This window comes from Acipenser ruthenus, chromosome 23, assembly GCF_902713425.1.
Source record: "Acipenser ruthenus chromosome 23, fAciRut3.2 maternal haplotype, whole genome shotgun sequence".
Lineage (NCBI taxonomy): Eukaryota > Metazoa > Chordata > Actinopteri > Acipenseriformes > Acipenseridae > Acipenser > Acipenser ruthenus.
Window position 1 is genome coordinate 10,889,514 of NC_081211.1, and position 16,294 is coordinate 10,905,807.

At 34.4% G+C, this 16,294-nt stretch overlaps 7 non-coding genes across 7 annotated transcripts; all 7 read right to left on the reverse strand.

Moving 5' to 3' along the window:
* Positions 1-2,500: 2,500 nt before the first annotated feature.
* trnak-uuu (transfer RNA lysine (anticodon UUU)) lies at positions 2,501-2,573 on the reverse strand. The gene has a single exon. It is a non-coding gene; the product is annotated as a tRNA-Lys (tRNA).
* A 462-nt stretch (positions 2,574-3,035) lies between these two features.
* On the reverse strand, positions 3,036-3,108 carry trnak-uuu (transfer RNA lysine (anticodon UUU)). Its single transcript has one exon. It is a non-coding gene; the product is annotated as a tRNA-Lys (tRNA).
* Positions 3,109-3,585: 477 nt separating this feature from the next.
* On the reverse strand, positions 3,586-3,658 carry trnak-uuu (transfer RNA lysine (anticodon UUU)). The gene has a single exon. It is a non-coding gene; the product is annotated as a tRNA-Lys (tRNA).
* Positions 3,659-4,139: 481 nt separating this feature from the next.
* On the reverse strand, positions 4,140-4,212 carry trnak-uuu (transfer RNA lysine (anticodon UUU)). The gene has a single exon. It is a non-coding gene; the product is annotated as a tRNA-Lys (tRNA).
* Positions 4,213-5,834: 1,622 nt separating this feature from the next.
* trnak-uuu (transfer RNA lysine (anticodon UUU)) lies at positions 5,835-5,907 on the reverse strand. Its single transcript has one exon. It is a non-coding gene; the product is annotated as a tRNA-Lys (tRNA).
* A 1,131-nt stretch (positions 5,908-7,038) lies between these two features.
* On the reverse strand, positions 7,039-7,111 carry trnak-uuu (transfer RNA lysine (anticodon UUU)). Its single transcript has one exon. It is a non-coding gene; the product is annotated as a tRNA-Lys (tRNA).
* A 522-nt stretch (positions 7,112-7,633) lies between these two features.
* On the reverse strand, positions 7,634-7,706 carry trnak-uuu (transfer RNA lysine (anticodon UUU)). Its single transcript has one exon. It is a non-coding gene; the product is annotated as a tRNA-Lys (tRNA).
* Positions 7,707-16,294: the final 8,588 nt, after the last annotated feature.

Sequence of the window (16,294 nt, forward strand, 5' to 3'; positions counted from 1 at the left end):
AGATATACAGAAAGAATAAAAAAAGAAAAAAAAGAAAAGAAAGAAAGAAAGAAAGAAAGAAAAAGAAAGAAAGAAAGAAAGAAAGAAAGAAAGAAAGAAAGAAAGAAAGAAAGAAAGAAAGAAAAAGAAAAAGATAAAGAAAGAAAAAATCAAATAGCTCAACATTCCGGGTCGTCTAGTGGTTAGCATTCGGTGCTCTAACCTCTGTGGCCTGGTTTGATTCAGTTCCAGGGAAGGGTTTTTTTTTTTGCATTTTTTCCAAAATTGGGAAAGGGTAAAAAAGAAAGAAAGAAAGAAAGAAAGAAAGAAAAAGAAAAAGATAAAGAAAGAAAAAATCAAACAGCTCAACATTCCTGGTTGTCTAGTGGTTAGCATTCGGTGCTCTGACCGCTGTGGACTGGTTTGATTCACTTCCAGGGAAGGTTTTTTTTTTGCATTTTCTCCAACAAAGTGGGGAAGGTTAAAAAAAATAGCCTCGCCCAAACAGGGACTTGAACCCTGGACCCTGAGATTAAAAGTCTGATGCTCTACCGACTGAACTATCCGGGCTCATTAAATAAAAATGCTTACTTGGGAAGAAAAAAAGATATACAGAAAGAATAAAAAAAGAAAAAAAAGAAAAGAAAGAAAGAAAAAAAGAAAGAAAGAAAGAAAGAAAGAAAAAGAAAAAGATAAAGAAAGAAAAAATCAAATAGCTCAACATTCCGGGTCGTCTAGTGGTTAGCATTCGGTGCTCTAACCTCTGTGGCCTGGTTTGATTCAGTTCCAGGGAAGGGTTTTTTTTTTGCATTTTTTCCAAAATTGGGAAAGGGTAAAAAAGAAAGAAAGAAAGAAAGAAAGAAAGAAAGAAAGAAAGAAAGAAAGAAAGAAAGAAAGAAAAAGAAAAAGATAAAGATAAAGAAAGAAAAAATCAAACAGCTCAACATTCCTGTTTGTCTAGTGGTTAGCATTCGGTGCTCTGACCGCTGTGGACTGGTTTGATTCACTTCCAGGGAAGGTTTTTTTTTTGCATTTTCTCCAACAAAGTGGGGAAGGTTAAAAAAAATAGCCTCTCCCAAACAGGGACTTGAACCCTGGACCCTCAGATTAAAAGTCTAATGCTCTACCGACTGAGCTATCCGGGCTCATTAAATAAAAATGCTTACTTGGGCAGAAAAAAAGATATACAGAAAGAATAAAAAAAGAAAAAAAAGAAAAGAAAGAAAGAAAGAAAGAAAGAAAGAAAGAAAAAGAAAAAGATAAAGAAAGAAAAAATCAAACAGCTCAACATTCCTGGTTGTCTAGTGGTTAGCATTCGGTGCTCTGACCGCTGTGGACTGGTTTGATTCACTTCCAGGGAAGGTTTTTTTTTTGCATTTTCTCCAACAAAGTGGGGAAGGTTAAAAAAAATTGCCTCTCCCAAACAGGGACTTGAACCCTGGACCCTGAGATTAAAAGTCTGATGCTCTACCGACTGAGCTATCCGGGCTCATTAAATAAAACCGCTTACTTGGGAAGAAAAAAAGATATACAGAAAGAATAAAAAAAGAAAAAAAAGAAAAGAAAGAAAGAAAGAAAGAAAGAAAGAAAGAAAGAAAGAAAGAAAAAGAAAAAGATAAAGAAAGAAAAAATCAAATAGCTCAACATTCCGGGTCGTCTAGTGGTTAGCATTCGGTGCTCTAACCTCTGTGGCCTGGTTTGATTCACTTCCAGGGAAGGGTTTTTTTTTTTGCATTTTTTCCAAAATTGGGAAAGGGTAAGAAAGAAAGAAAGAAAGAAAGAAAGAAAGAAAGAAAGAAAGAAAAAGAAAAAGATAAAGAAAGAAAAAATCAAACAGCTCAACATTCCTGATTGTCTAGTGGTTAGCATTCGGTGCTCTGACCGCTGTGGACTGGTTTGATTCACTTCCAGGGAAGGTTTTTTTTTTTGCATTTTCTCCAACAAAGTGGGGAAGGTTAAAAAAAATAGCCTCTCCCAAAAAGGGACTTGAACCCTGGACCCTCAGATTAAAAGTCTGATGCTCTACCGACTGAGCTATCCGGGCTCATTAAATAAAAACGCTTACTTGGGCAGAAAAAAAGATATACAGAAAGAATAAAAAAAGAAAAAAAAGAAAAGAAAGAAAGAAAGAAAGAAAGAAAGAAAGAAAGAAAGAAAAAGAAAAAGATAAAGAAAGAAAAAATCAAATAGCTCAACATTCCGGGTCGTCTAGTGGTTAGCATTCGGTGCTCTAACCTCTGTGGCCTGGTTTGATTCACTTCCAGGGAAGGGTTTTTTTTTTTGCATTTTTTCCAAAATTGGGAAAGGGTAAAAAAGAAAGAAAGAAAGAAAGAAAGAAAGAAAGAAAGAAAGAAAAAGAAAAAGATAAAGAAAGAAAAAATCAAACAGCTCAACATTCCTGGTTGTCTAGTGGTTAGCATTCGGTGCTCTGACCGCTGTGGACTGGTTTGATTCACTTCCAGGGAAGGTTTTTTTTTTGCATTTTCTCCAACAAAGTGGGGAAGGTTAAAAAAAATAGCCTCGCCCAAACAGGGACTTGAACCCTGGACCCTCAGATTAAAAGTCTGATGCTTTACCGACTGAGCTATCCGGGCTCATTAAATAAAAACGCTTACTTGGGCAGAAAAAAAGATATACAGAAAGAATAAAAAAAGAAAAAAAAGAAAAGAAAAAGAAAGAAAGAAAGAAAGAAAGAAAGAAAGAAAAAGAAAAAGATAAAGAAAGAAAAAATCAAATAGCTCAACATTCTGGGTCGTCTAGTGGTTAGCATTCGGTGCTCTAACCTCTGTGGCCTGGGTTGATTCAGTTACAGGGAAGGGTTTTTTTTTTTGCATTTTTTCCAAAATTGGGAAAGGGTAAAAAAGAAAGAAAGAAAGAAAGAAAGAAAGAAAAAGAAAAAGTTAAGAAAGAAAAAATCAAACAGCTCAACATTCCTGGTTGTCTAGTGGTTAGCATTCGGTGCTCTGACCGCTGTGGACTGGTTTGATTCACTTCCAGGGAAGGTTTTTTTTTTGCATTTTCTCCAACAAAGTGGGGAAGGTTAAAAAAAATAGCCTCGCCCAAACAGGGACTTGAACCCTGGACCCTCAGATTAAAAGTCTGATGCTCTACCGACTGAGCTATCCGGGCTCATTAAATAAAAACGCTTACTTGGGCAGAAAAAAAGATATACAGAAAGAATAAAAAAAGAAAAAAAAGAAAAGAAAGAAAGAAAGAAAGAAAGAAAGAAAGAAAGAAAGAAAGAAAGAAAAAGAAAAAGATAAAGAAAGAAAAAATCAAATAGCTCAACATTCCAGGTCGTCTAGTGGTTAGCATTCGGTGCTCTAACCTCTGTGGCCTGGTTTGATTCACTTCCAGGGAAGGGTTTTTTTTTTTGCATTTTTTCCAAAATTGGGAAAGGGTAAAAAAGAAAGAAAGAAAGAAAGAAAGAAAGAAAGAAAAAGAAAAAGATAAAGAAAGAAAAAATCAAACAGCTCAACATTCCTGGTTGTCTAGTGGTTAGCATTCGGTGCTCTGACCGCTGTGGACTGGTTTGATTCACTTCCAGGGAAGGTTTTTTTTTGCATTTTCTCCAACAAAGTGGGGAAGGTTAAAAAAAAATAGCCTCGCCCAAACAGGGACTTGAACCCTGGACCCTCAAATTAAAAGTCTGATGCTCTACCGACTGAGCTATCCGGGCTCATTAAATAAAAATCCTTACTTGGGCAGAAAAAAAGATATACAGAAAGAATAAAAAAAGAAAAAAAAGAAAAGAAAGAAAGAAAGAAAGAAAGAAAGAAAGAAAGAAAGAAAGAAAGAAAGAAAGAAAAAGAAAAAGATAAAGAAAGAAAAAATCAAATAGCTCAACATTCTGGGTCGTCTAGTGGTTAGCATTCGGTGCTCTAACCTCTGTGGCCTGGTTTGATTCAGTTACAGGGAAGGGTTTTTTTTTTTGCATTTTTTCCAAAATTGGGAAAGGGTAAAAAAGAAAGAAAGAAAGAAAGAAAGAAAGAAAAAGAAAAAGATAAAGAAAGAAAAAATCAAACAGCTCAACATTCCTGGTTGTCTAGTGGTCAGCATTCGGTGCTCTGACCGCTGTGGACTGGTTTGATTCACTTCCAGGGAAGGTTTTTTTTTTGCATTTTCTCCAACAAAGTGGGGAAGGTTAAAAAAAATAGCCTCGCCCAAACAGGGACTTGAACCCTGGACCCTCAGATTAAAAGTTTGATGCTCTACCGACTGAGCTATCCAGGCTCATTAAATAAAAACGCTTACTTGGGCAGAAAAAAAGATATACAGAAAGAATAAAAAAAGAAAAAAAAGAAAAGAAAGAAAGAAAGAAAGAAAGAAAGAAAAAGAAAAAGATAAAGAAAGAATTAAAAATCAAATAGCTCAACATTCCGGGTCGTCTAGTGGTTAGCATTCGGTGCTCTAACCTCTGTGGCCTGGTTTGATTCACTTACAGGGAAGGTTTTATTTTTTGCATTTTTTCCAAAATTGGGAAAGGGTTAAAAAGAAAGAAAGAAAGAAAGAAAGAAAGAAAGAAAGAAAGAAAGAAAGAAAGAAAAATAAAAAGATAAAGAAAGAAAAAATCAAACAGCTCAACATTCCTGGTCGTCTAGTGGTTAGCATTCGGTGCTCTGACCGCTGTGGACTGGTTTGATTCACTTCCAGGGAAGGTTTTTTTTTTTGCATATTCTCCAACAAAGTGGGGAAGGTTAAAAAAATAGCCTCGCCCAAACAGGGACTTGAACCCTGGACCCTCAGATTAAAAGTCTGATGTTCTAGCGACTGAGCTATATGGGCTCATTAAAAAAAAATGCTTACAAGGGCAGAAAAAAAGATATACAGAAAGAATAAAAGAAGAAGAAAGAAATAAAGAATAAAAAAAGAAAAAAAAGAAAAGAAAGAAAGAAAGAAATAAAGAAAGAAAGAAAGAAAGAAAGAAAGAAAAAGAAAAAGATAAAGAAAGAAAAAATCAAACAGCTCAACATTCCGGGTCGTCTAGTGGTTAGCATTCGGTGCTCTAACCTCTGTGGCCCGGTTTGATTCACTTCCAGGGAAGGTTTTATTTTTTGCATTTTTTCCAAAATTGGGAAAGGTTAAAAAAGAAAGAAAGAAAGAAAGAAAGAAAGAAAAAGAAAAAGAAAAAGAAAAAGAAAAAGAAAAAGTAAGAAAAAATCAAACAGCTCAACATTCCTGGTCGTCTAGTGGTTAGCATTCGGTGCTCTAACCGCTGTGGACTGGTTTGATTCACTTCCAGGGAAGGTTTTATTTTTTGCATTTTTTCCAAAATTGGGAAAGGGTAAAAAAGAAAGAAAGAAAGAAAGAAAAAGAAAAAGATAAGAAAGAAAAAATCAAACAGCTCAACATTCCGGGTCGTCTAGTGGTTAGCATTCAGTGCTCTAACATCTGTGGCCTGGTTTGATTCACTTCCAGGGAAGGTTTTATTTTTTGCATTTTTTCCAAAATTGGGAAAGTTTAAAAAAGAAAGAAAGAAAGAAAGAAAGAAAGAAAAAGAAAAAGATAAAGAAAGAAAAAATCAAATAGCTCAACATTCCGGGTCGTCTAGTGGTTAGCATTCGGTGCTCTAACCTCTGTGGCCTGGTTTGATTCACTTACAGGGAAGGTTTTATTTTTTGCATTTTTTCCAAAATTGGGAAAGGGTAAAAAAGAAAGAAAGAAAGAAAGAAAGAAAGAAAGAAAGAAAAATAAAAAGATAAAGAAAGAAAAAATCAAACAGCTCAACATTCCTGGTCGTCTAGTGGTTAGCATTCGGTGCTCTGACCGCTGTGGACTGGTTTGATTCACTTCCAGGGAAGGTTTTTTTTTTTGCATATTCTCCAACAAAGTGGGGAAGGTTAAAAAAATAGCCTCGCCCAAACAGGGACTTGAACCCTGGACCCTCAGATTAAAAGTCTGATGTTCTACCGACTGAGCTATATGGGCTCATTAAAAAAAAATGCTTACAAGGGCAGAAAAAAAGATATACAGAAAGAATAAAAGAAGAAGAAAGAAATAAAGAATAAAAAAAGAAAAAAAAGAAAAGAAAGAAAGAAAGAAATAAAGAAAGAAAGAAAGAAAGAAAGAAAGAAAGAAAGAAAGAAAGAAAGAAAGAAAGAAAGAAAGAAAGAAAAAGAAAAAGATAAAGAAAGAAAAAATCAAACAGCTCAACATTCCGGGTCGTCTAGTGGTTAGCATTCGGTGCTCTAACCTCTGTGGCCCGGTTTGATTCACTTCCAGGGAAGGTTTTATTTTTTGCATTTTTTCCAAAATTGGGAAAGGTTAAAAAAGAAAGAAAGAAAGAAAGAAAGAAAGAAAAAGAAAAAGAAAAAGAAAAAGAAAAAGAAAAAGAAAAAGAAAAAGTAAGAAAAAATCAAACAGCTCAACATTCCTGGTCGTCTAGTGGTTAGCATTCGGTGCTCTAACCGCTGTGGACTGGTTTGATTCACTTCCAGGGAAGGTTTTATTTTTTGCATTTTTTCCAAAATTGGGAAAGGGTAAAAAAGAAAGAAAGAAAGAAAGAAAAAGAAAAAGATAAAGAAAGAAAAAATCAAACAGCTCAACATTCCGGGTCGTCTAGTGGTTAGCATTCAGTGCTCTAACATCTGTGGCCTGGTTTGATTCACTTCCAGGGAAGGTTTTATTTTTTGCATTTTTTCCAAAATTGGGAAAGTTTAAAAAAGAAAGAAAGAAAGAAAGAAAGAAAGAAAAAGAAAAAGATAAAGAAAGAAAAAATCAAATAGCTCAACATTCCGGGTCGTCTAGTGGTTAGCATTCGGTGCTCTAACCTCTGTGGCCTGGTTTGATTCACTTACAGGGAAGGTTTTATTTTTTGCATTTTTTCCAAAATTGGGAAAGGGTAAAAAAGAAAGAAAGAAAGAAAGAAAGAAAGAAAGAAAGAAAGAAAGAAAAATAAAAAGATAAAGAAAGAAAAAATCAAACAGCTCAACATTCCTGGTCGTCTAGTGGTTAGCATTCGGTGCTCTGACCGCTGTGGACTGGTTTGATTCACTTCCAGGGAAGGTTTTTTTTTTTGCATATTCTCCAACAAAGTGGGGAAGGTTAAAAAAATAGCCTCGCCCAAACAGGGACTTGAACCCTGGACCCTCAGATTAAAAGTCTGATGTTCTACCGACTGAGCTATATGGGCTCATTAAAAAAAAATGCTTACAAGGGCAGAAAAAAAGATATACAGAAAGAATAAAAGAAGAAGAAAGAAATAAAGAATAAAAAAAGAAAAAAAAGAAAAGAAAGAAAGAAAGAAATAAAGAAAGAAAGAAAGAAAGAAAGAAAGAAAGAAAAAGAAAAAGATAAAGAAAGAAAAAATCAAATAGCTCAACATTCCGGGTCGTCTAGTGGTTAGCATTCGGTGCTCTAACCTCTGTGGCCTGGTTTGATTCACTTACAGGGAAGGTTTTATTTTTTGCATTTTTTCCAAAATTGGGAAAGGGTAAAAAAGAAAGAAAGAAAGAAAGAAAGAAAGAAAGAAAGAAAGAAAGAAAGAAAAATAAAAAGATAAAGAAAGAAAAAATCAAACAGCTCAACATTCCTGGTCGTCTAGTGGTTAGCATTCGGTGCTCTGACCGCTGTGGACTGGTTTGATTCACTTCCAGGGAAGGTTTTTTTTTTTGCATATTCTCCAACAAAGTGGGGAAGGTTAAAAAAATAGCCTCGCCCAAACAGGGACTTGAACCCTGGACCCTCAGATTAAAAGTCTGATGTTCTACCGACTGAGCTATATGGGCTCTTTAAAAAAAATGCTTACAAGGGCAGAAAAAAAGATATACAGAAAGAATAAAAGAAGAAGAAAGAAATAAAGAATAAAAAAAGAAAAAAAAGAAAAGAAAGAAAGAAAGAAATAAAGAAAGAAAGAAAGAAAGAAAGAAAGAAAGAAAGAAAGAAAAAGAAAAAGATAAAGAAAGAAAAAATCAAACAGCTCAACATTCCGGGTCGTCTAGTGGTTAGCATTCGGTGCTCTAACCTCTGTGGCCCGGTTTGATTCACTTCCAGGGAAGGTTTTATTTTTTGCATTTTTTCCAAAATTGGGAAAGGTTAAAAAAGAAAGAAAGAAAGAAAGAAAGAAAGAAAAAGAAAAAGAAAAAGAAAAAGAAAAAGAAAAAGAAAAAGAAAAAGAAAAAGTAAGAAAAAATCAAACAGCTCAACATTCCTGGTCGTCTAGTGGTTAGCATTCGGTGCTCTAACCGCTGTGGACTGGTTTGATTCACTTCCAGGGAAGGTTTTATTTTTTGCATTTTTTCCAAAATTGGGAAAGGGTAAAAAAGAAAGAAAGAAAGAAAGAAAAAGAAAAAGATAAAGAAAGAAAAAATCAAACAGCTCAACATTCCGGGTCGTCTAGTGGTTAGCATTCAGTGCTCTAACATCTGTGGCCTGGTTTGATTCACTTCCAGGGAAGGTTTTATTTTTTGCATTTTTTCCAAAATTGGGAAAGTTTAAAAAAGAAAGAAAGAAAGAAAGAAAGAAAGAAAAAGAAAAAGATAAAGAAAGAAAAAATCAAATAGCTCAACATTCCGGGTCGTCTAGTGGTTAGCATTCGGTGCTCTAACCTCTGTGGCCTGGTTTGATTCACTTACAGGGAAGGTTTTATTTTTTGCATTTTTTCCAAAATTGGGAAAGGGTAAAAAAGAAAGAAAGAAAGAAAGAAAGAAAGAAAGAAAGAAAGAAAGAAAAATAAAAAGATAAAGAAAGAAAAAATCAAACAGCTCAACATTCCTGGTCGTCTAGTGGTTAGCATTCGGTGCTCTGACCGCTGTGGACTGGTTTGATTCACTTCCAGGGAAGGTTTTTTTTTTTGCATATTCTCCAACAAAGTGGGGAAGGTTAAAAAAATAGCCTCGCCCAAACAGGGACTTGAACCCTGGACCCTCAGATTAAAAGTCTGATGTTCTACCGACTGAGCTATATGGGCTCATTAAAAAAAAATGCTTACAAGGGCAGAAAAAAAGATATACAGAAAGAATAAAAGAAGAAGAAAGAAATAAAGAATAAAAAAAGAAAAAAAAGAAAAGAAAGAAAGAAAGAAATAAAGAAAGAAAGAAAGAAAGAAAGAAAGAAAGAAAGAAAAAGAAAAAGATAAAGAAAGAAAAAATCAAACAGCTCAACATTCCGGGTCGTCTAGTGGTTAGCATTCGGTGCTCTAACCTCTGTGGCCCGGTTTGATTCACTTCCAGGGAAGGTTTTATTTTTTGCATTTTTTCCAAAATTGGGAAAGGTTAAAAAAGAAAGAAAGAAAGAAAGAAAGAAAGAAAAAGAAAAAGAAAAAGAAAAAGAAAAAGAAAAAGTAAGAAAAAATCAAACAGCTCAACATTCCTGGTCGTCTAGTGGTTAGCATTCGGTGCTCTAACCGCTGTGGACTGGTTTGATTCACTTCCAGGGAAGGTTTTATTTTTTGCATTTTTTCCAAAATTGGGAAAGGGTAAAAAAGAAAGAAAGAAAGAAAGAAAAAGAAAAAGATAAAGAAAGAAAAAATCAAACAGCTCAACATTCCGGGTCGTCTAGTGGTTAGCATTCAGTGCTCTAACATCTGTGGCCTGGTTTGATTCACTTCCAGGGAAGGTTTTATTTTTTGCATTTTTTCCAAAATTGGGAAAGTTTAAAAAAGAAAGAAAGAAAGAAAGAAAGAAAGAAAAAGAAAAAGATAAAGAAAGAAAAAATCAAATAGCTCAACATTCCGGGTCGTCTAGTGGTTAGCATTCGGTGCTCTAACCTCTGTGGCCTGGTTTGATTCACTTACAGGGAAGGTTTTATTTTTTGCATTTTTTCCAAAATTGGGAAAGGGTAAAAAAGAAAGAAAGAAAGAAAGAAAGAAAGAAAGAAAGAAAGAAAGAAAGAAAGAAAAATAAAAAGATAAAGAAAGAAAAAATCAAACAGCTCAACATTCCTGGTCGTCTAGTGGTTAGCATTCGGTGCTCTAACCGCTGTGGACTGGTTTGATTCACTTCCAGGGAAGGTTTTATTTTTTGCATTTTTTCCAAAATTGGGAAAGGGTAAAAAAGAAAGAAAGAAAGAAAGAAAAAGAAAAAGATAAAGAAAGAAAAAATCAAACAGCTCAACATTCCGGGTCGTCTAGTGGTTAGCATTCAGTGCTCTAACATCTGTGGCCTGGTTTGATTCACTTCCAGGGAAGGTTTTATTTTTTGCATTTTTTCCAAAATTGGGAAAGTTTAAAAAAGAAAGAAAGAAAGAAAGAAAGAAAGAAAAAGAAAAAGATAAAGAAAGAAAAAATCAAATAGCTCAACATTCCGGGTCGTCTAGTGGTTAGCATTCGGTGCTCTAACCTCTGTGGCCTGGTTTGATTCACTTACAGGGAAGGTTTTATTTTTTGCATTTTTTCCAAAATTGGGAAAGGGTAAAAAAGAAAGAAAGAAAGAAAGAAAGAAAGAAAGAAAGAAAGAAAAATAAAAAGATAAAGAAAGAAAAAATCAAACAGCTCAACATTCCTGGTCATCTAGTGGTTAGCATTCGGTGCTCTGACCGCTGTGGACTGGTTTGATTCACTTCCAGGGAAGGTTTTTTTTTTTGCATATTCTCCAACAAAGTGGGGAAGGTTAAAAAAATAGCCTCGCCCAAACAGGGACTTGAACCCTGGACCCTCAGATTAAAAGTCTGATGTTCTACCGACTGAGCTATATGGGCTCATTAAAAAAAAATGCTTACAAGGGCAGAAAAAAAGATATACAGAAAGAATAAAAGAAGAAGAAAGAAATAAAGAATAAAAAAAGAAAAAAAAGAAAAGAAAGAAAGAAAGAAATAAAGAAAGAAAGAAAGAAAGAAAGAAAGAAAGAAAGAAAGAAAGAAAGAAAGAAAGAAAGAAAGAAAGAAAGAAAGAAAGAAAAAGAAAAAGATAAAGAAAGAAAAAATCAAACAGCTCAACATTCCGGGTCGTCTAGTGGTTAGCATTCGGTGCTCTAACCTCTGTGGCCCGGTTTGATTCACTTCCAGGGAAGGTTTTATTTTTTGCATTTTTTCCAAAATTGGGAAAGGTTAAAAAAGAAAGAAAGAAAAAAAGAAAGAAAGAAAAAGAAAAAGAAAAAGAAAAAGAAAAAGAAAAAGTAAGAAAAAATCAAACAGCTCAACATTCCTGGTCGTCTAGTGGTTAGCATTCGGTGCTCTAACCGCTGTGGACTGGTTTGATTCACTTCCAGGGAAGGTTTTATTTTTTGCATTTTTTCCAAAATTGGGAAAGGGTAAAAAAGAAAGAAAGAAAGAAAGAAAAAGAAAAAGATAAAGAAAGAAAAAATCAAACAGCTCAACATTCCGGGTCGTCTAGTGGTTAGCATTCAGTGCTCTAACATCTGTGGCCTGGTTTGATTCACTTCCAGGGAAGGTTTTATTTTTTGCATTTTTTCCAAAATTGGGAAAGTTTAAAAAAGAAAGAAAGAAAGAAAGAAAGAAAGAAAAAGAAAAAGATAAAGAAAGAAAAAATCAAATAGCTCAACATTCCGGGTCGTCTAGTGGTTAGCATTCGGTGCTCTAACCTCTGTGGCCTGGTTTGATTCACTTACAGGGAAGGTTTTATTTTTTGCATTTTTTCCAAAATTGGGAAAGGGTAAAAAAGAAAGAAAGAAAGAAAGAAAGAAAGAAAGAAAGAAAGAAAGAAAAATAAAAAGATAAAGAAAGAAAAAATCAAACAGCTCAACATTCCTGGTCGTCTAGTGGTTAGCATTCGGTGCTCTGACCGCTGTGGACTGGTTTGATTCACTTCCAGGGAAGGTTTTTTTTTTTGCATATTCTCCAACAAAGTGGGGAAGGTTAAAAAAATAGCCTCGCCCAAACAGGGACTTGAACCCTGGACCCTCAGATTAAAAGTCTGATGTTCTACCGACTGAGCTATATGGGCTCATTAAAAAAAAATGCTTACAAGGGCAGAAAAAAAGATATACAGAAAGAATAAAAGAAGAAGAAAGAAATAAAGAATAAAAAAAGAAAAAAAAGAAAAGAAAGAAAGAAAGAAAGAAAGAAAGAAAGAAAGAAAGAAAGAAAGAAAGAAAGAAAGAAAGAAAGAAAGAAAAAGAAAAAGATAAAGAAAGAAAAAATCAAACAGCTCAACATTCCTGGTCGTCTAGTGGTTAGCATTCGGTGCTCTGACCGCTGTGGACTGGTTTGATTCACTTCCAGGGAAGGTTTTTTTTTTTGCATATTCTCCAACAAAGTGGGGAAGGTTAAAAAAATAGCCTCGCCCAAACAGGGACTTGAACCCTGGACCCTCAGATTAAAAGTCTGATGTTCTACCGACTGAGCTATATGGGCTCATTAAAAAAAAATGCTTACAAGGGCAGAAAAAAAGATATACAGAAAGAATAAAAGAAGAAGAAAGAAATAAAGAATAAAAAAAGAAAAAAAAGAAAAGAAAGAAAGAAAGAAATAAAGAAAGAAAGAAAGAAAGAAAGAAAGAAAGAAAGAAAGAAAGAAAGAAAGAAAGAAAGAAAAAGAAAAAGATAAAGAAAGAAAAAATCAAACAGCTCAACATTCCGGGTCGTCTAGTGGTTAGCATTCGGTGCTCTAACCTCTGTGGCCCGGTTTGATTCACTTCCAGGGAAGGTTTTATTTTTTGCATTTTTTCCAAAATTGGGAAAGGTTAAAAAAGAAAGAAAGAAAGAAAGAAAGAAAGAAAAAGAAAAAGAAAAAGAAAAAGAAAAAGAAAAAGTAAGAAAAAATCAAACAGCTCAACATTCCTGGTCGTCTAGTGGTTAGCATTCGGTGCTCTAACCGCTGTGGACTGGTTTGATTCACTTCCAGGGAAGGTTTTATTTTTTGCATTTTTTCCAAAATTGGGAAAGGGTAAAAAAGAAAGAAAGAAAGAAAGAAAAAGAAAAAGATAAAGAAAGAAAAAATCAAACAGCTCAACATTCCGGGTCGTCTAGTGGTTAGCATTCAGTGCTCTAACATCTGTGGCCTGGTTTGATTCACTTCCAGGGAAGGTTTTATTTTTTGCATTTTTTCCAAAATTGGGAAAGTTTAAAAAAGAAAGAAAGAAAGAAAGAAAGAAAGAAAGAAAAAGAAAAAGATAAAGAAAGAAAAAATCAAATAGCTCAACATTCCGGGTCGTCTAGTGGTTAGCATTCGGTGCTCTAACCTCTGTGGCCTGGTTTGATTCACTTACAGGGAAGGTTTTATTTTTTGCATTTTTTCCAAAATTGGGAAAGGGTAAAAAAGAAAGAAAGAAAGAAAGAAAGAAAGAAAGAAAGAAAGAAAGAAAAATAAAAAGATAAAGAAAGAAAAAATCAAACAGCTCAACATTCCTGGTCGTCTAGTGGTTAGCATTCGGTGCTCTGACCGCTGTGGACTGGTTTGATTCACTTCCAGGGAAGGTTTTTTTTTTTGCATATTCTCCAACAAAGTGGGGAAGGTTAAAAAAATAGCCTCGCCCAAACAGGGACTTGAACCCTGGACCCTCAGATTAAAAGTCTGATGTTCTACCGACTGAGCTATATGGGCTCATTAAAAAAAAATGCTTACAAGGGCAGAAAAAAAGATATACAGAAAGAATAAAAGAAGAAGAAAGAAATAAAGAATAAAAAAAGAAAAAAAAGAAAAGAAAGAAAGAAAGAAATAAAGAAAGAAAGAAAGAAAGAAAGAAAGAAAGAAAGAAAGAAAGAAAGAAAGAAAGAAAGAAAGAAAAAGAAAAAGATAAAGAAAGAAAAAATCAAACAGCTCAACATTCCGGGTCGTCTAGTGGTTAGCATTCGGTGCTCTAACCTCTGTGGCCCGGTTTGATTCACTTCCAGGGAAGGTTTTATTTTTTGCATTTTTTCCAAAATTGGGAAAGGTTAAAAAAGAAAGAAAGAAAGAAAGAAAGAAAGAAAGAAAAAGAAAAAGAAAAAGAAAAAGAAAAAGAAAAAGAAAAAGTAAGAAAAAATCAAACAGCTCAACATTCCTGGTCGTCTAGTGGTTAGCATTCGGTGCTCTAACCGCTGTGGACTGGTTTGATTCACTTCCAGGGAAGGTTTTATTTTTTGCATTTTTTCCAAAATTGGGAAAGGGTAAAAAAGAAAGAAAGAAAGAAAGAAAAAGAAAAAGATAAAGAAAGAAAAAATCAAACAGCTCAACATTCCGGGTCGTCTAGTGGTTAGCATTCAGTGCTCTAACATCTGTGGCCTGGTTTGATTCACTTCCAGGGAAGGTTTTATTTTTTGCATTTTTTCCAAAATTGGGAAAGTTTAAAAAAGAAAGAAAGAAAGAAAGAAAGAAAGAAAAAGAAAAAGATAAAGAAAGAAAAAATCAAATAGCTCAACATTCCGGGTCGTCTAGTGGTTAGCATTCGGTGCTCTAACCTCTGTGGCCTGGTTTGATTCACTTACAGGGAAGGTTTTATTTTTTGCATTTTTTCCAAAATTGGGAAAGGGTAAAAAAGAAAGAAAGAAAGAAAGAAAGAAAGAAAGAAAGAAAGAAAGAAAAATAAAAAGATAAAGAAAGAAAAAATCAAACAGCTCAACATTCCTGGTCGTCTAGTGGTTAGCATTCGGTGCTCTGACCGCTGTGGACTGGTTTGATTCACTTCCAGGGAAGGTTTTTTTTTTTGCATATTCTCCAACAAAGTGGGGAAGGTTAAAAAAATAGCCTCGCCCAAACAGGGACTTGAACCCTGGACCCTCAGATTAAAAGTCTGATGTTCTACCGACTGAGCTATATGGGCTCATTAAAAAAAAATGCTTACAAGGGCAGAAAAAAAGATATACAGAAAGAATAAAAGAAGAAGAAAGAAATAAAGAATAAAAAAAGAAAAAAAAGAAAAGAAAGAAAGAAAGAAATAAAGAAAGAAAGAAAGAAAGAAAGAAAGAAAGAAAGAAAGAAAGAAAGAAAGAAAAAGAAAAAGATAAAGAAAGAAAAAATCAAACAGCTCAACATTCCTGGTCGTCTAGTGGTTAGCATTCGGTGCTCTGACCGCTGTGGACTGGTTTGATTCACTTCCAGGGAAGGTTTTTTTTTTTGCATATTCTCCAACAAAGTGGGGAAGGTTAAAAAAATAGCCTCGCCCAAACAGGGACTTGAACCCTGGACCCTCAGATTAAAAGTCTGATGTTCTACCGACTGAGCTATATGGGCTCATTAAAAAAAAATGCTTACAAGGGCAGAAAAAAAGATATACAGAAAGAATAAAAGAAAAAGAAAGAAATAAAGAATAAAAAAAGAAAAAAAAGAAAAGAAAGAAAGAAAGAAATAAAGAAAGAAAGAAAGAAAGAAAGAAAGAAAGAAAGAAAGAAAGAAAGAAAGAAAGAAAGAAAGAAAGAAAGAAAAAGAAAAAGATAAAGAAAGAAAAAATCAAACAGCTCAACATTCCGGGTCGTCTAGTGGTTAGCATTCGGTGCTCTAACCTCTGTGGCCCGGTTTGATTCACTTCCAGGGAAGGTTTTATTTTTTGCATTTTTTCCAAAATTGGGAAAGGTTAAAAAAGAAAGAAAGAAAGAAAGAAAGAAAGAAAAAGAAAAAGAAAAAGAAAAAGAAAAAAGTAAGAAAAAATCAAACAGCTCAACATTCCTGGTCGTCTAGTGGTTAGCATTCGGTGCTCTAACCGCTGTGGACTGGTTTGATTCACTTCCAGGGAAGGTTTTATTTTTTGCATTTTTTCCAAAATTGGGAAAGGGTAAAAAAGAAAGAAAGAAAGAAAGAAAAAGAAAAAGATAAAGAAAGAAAAAATCAAACAGCTCAACATTCCGGGTCGTCTAGTGGTTAGCATTCAGTGCTCTAACATCTGTGGCCTGGTTTGATTCACTTCCAGGGAAGGTTTTATTTTTTGCATTTTTTTCCAAAATTGGGAAAGTTTAAAAAAGAAAGAAAGAAAGAAAGAAAGAAAGAAAGAAAAAGAAAAAGATAAAGAAAGAAAAAATCAAATAGCTCAACATTTCCGGGTCGTCTAGTGGTTAGCATTCGGTGCTCTAACCTCTGTGGCCTGGTTTGATTCACTTACAGGGAAGGTTTTATTTTTTGCATTTTTTCCAAAATTGGGAAAGGGTAAAAAAGAAAGAAAGAAAGAAAGAAAGAAAGAAAGAAAGAAAGAAAGAAAAATAAAAAGATAAAGAAAGAAAAAATCAAACAGCTCAACATTCCTGGTCGTCTAGTGGTTAGCATTCGGTGCTCTGACCGCTGTGGACTGGTTTGATTCACTTCCAGGGAAGGTTTTTTTTTTTGCATAATTCTCCAACAAAAGTGGGGAAGGTTAAAAAAATAGCCTCGCCCAAACAGGGACTTGAACCCTGGACCCCTCAGATTAAAAGTCTGATGTTCTACCGACTGAGCTATATGGGCTCATTAAAAAAAAATGCTTACAAGGGCAGAAAAAAAGATATACAGAAAGAATAAAAGAAGAAGAAAGAAA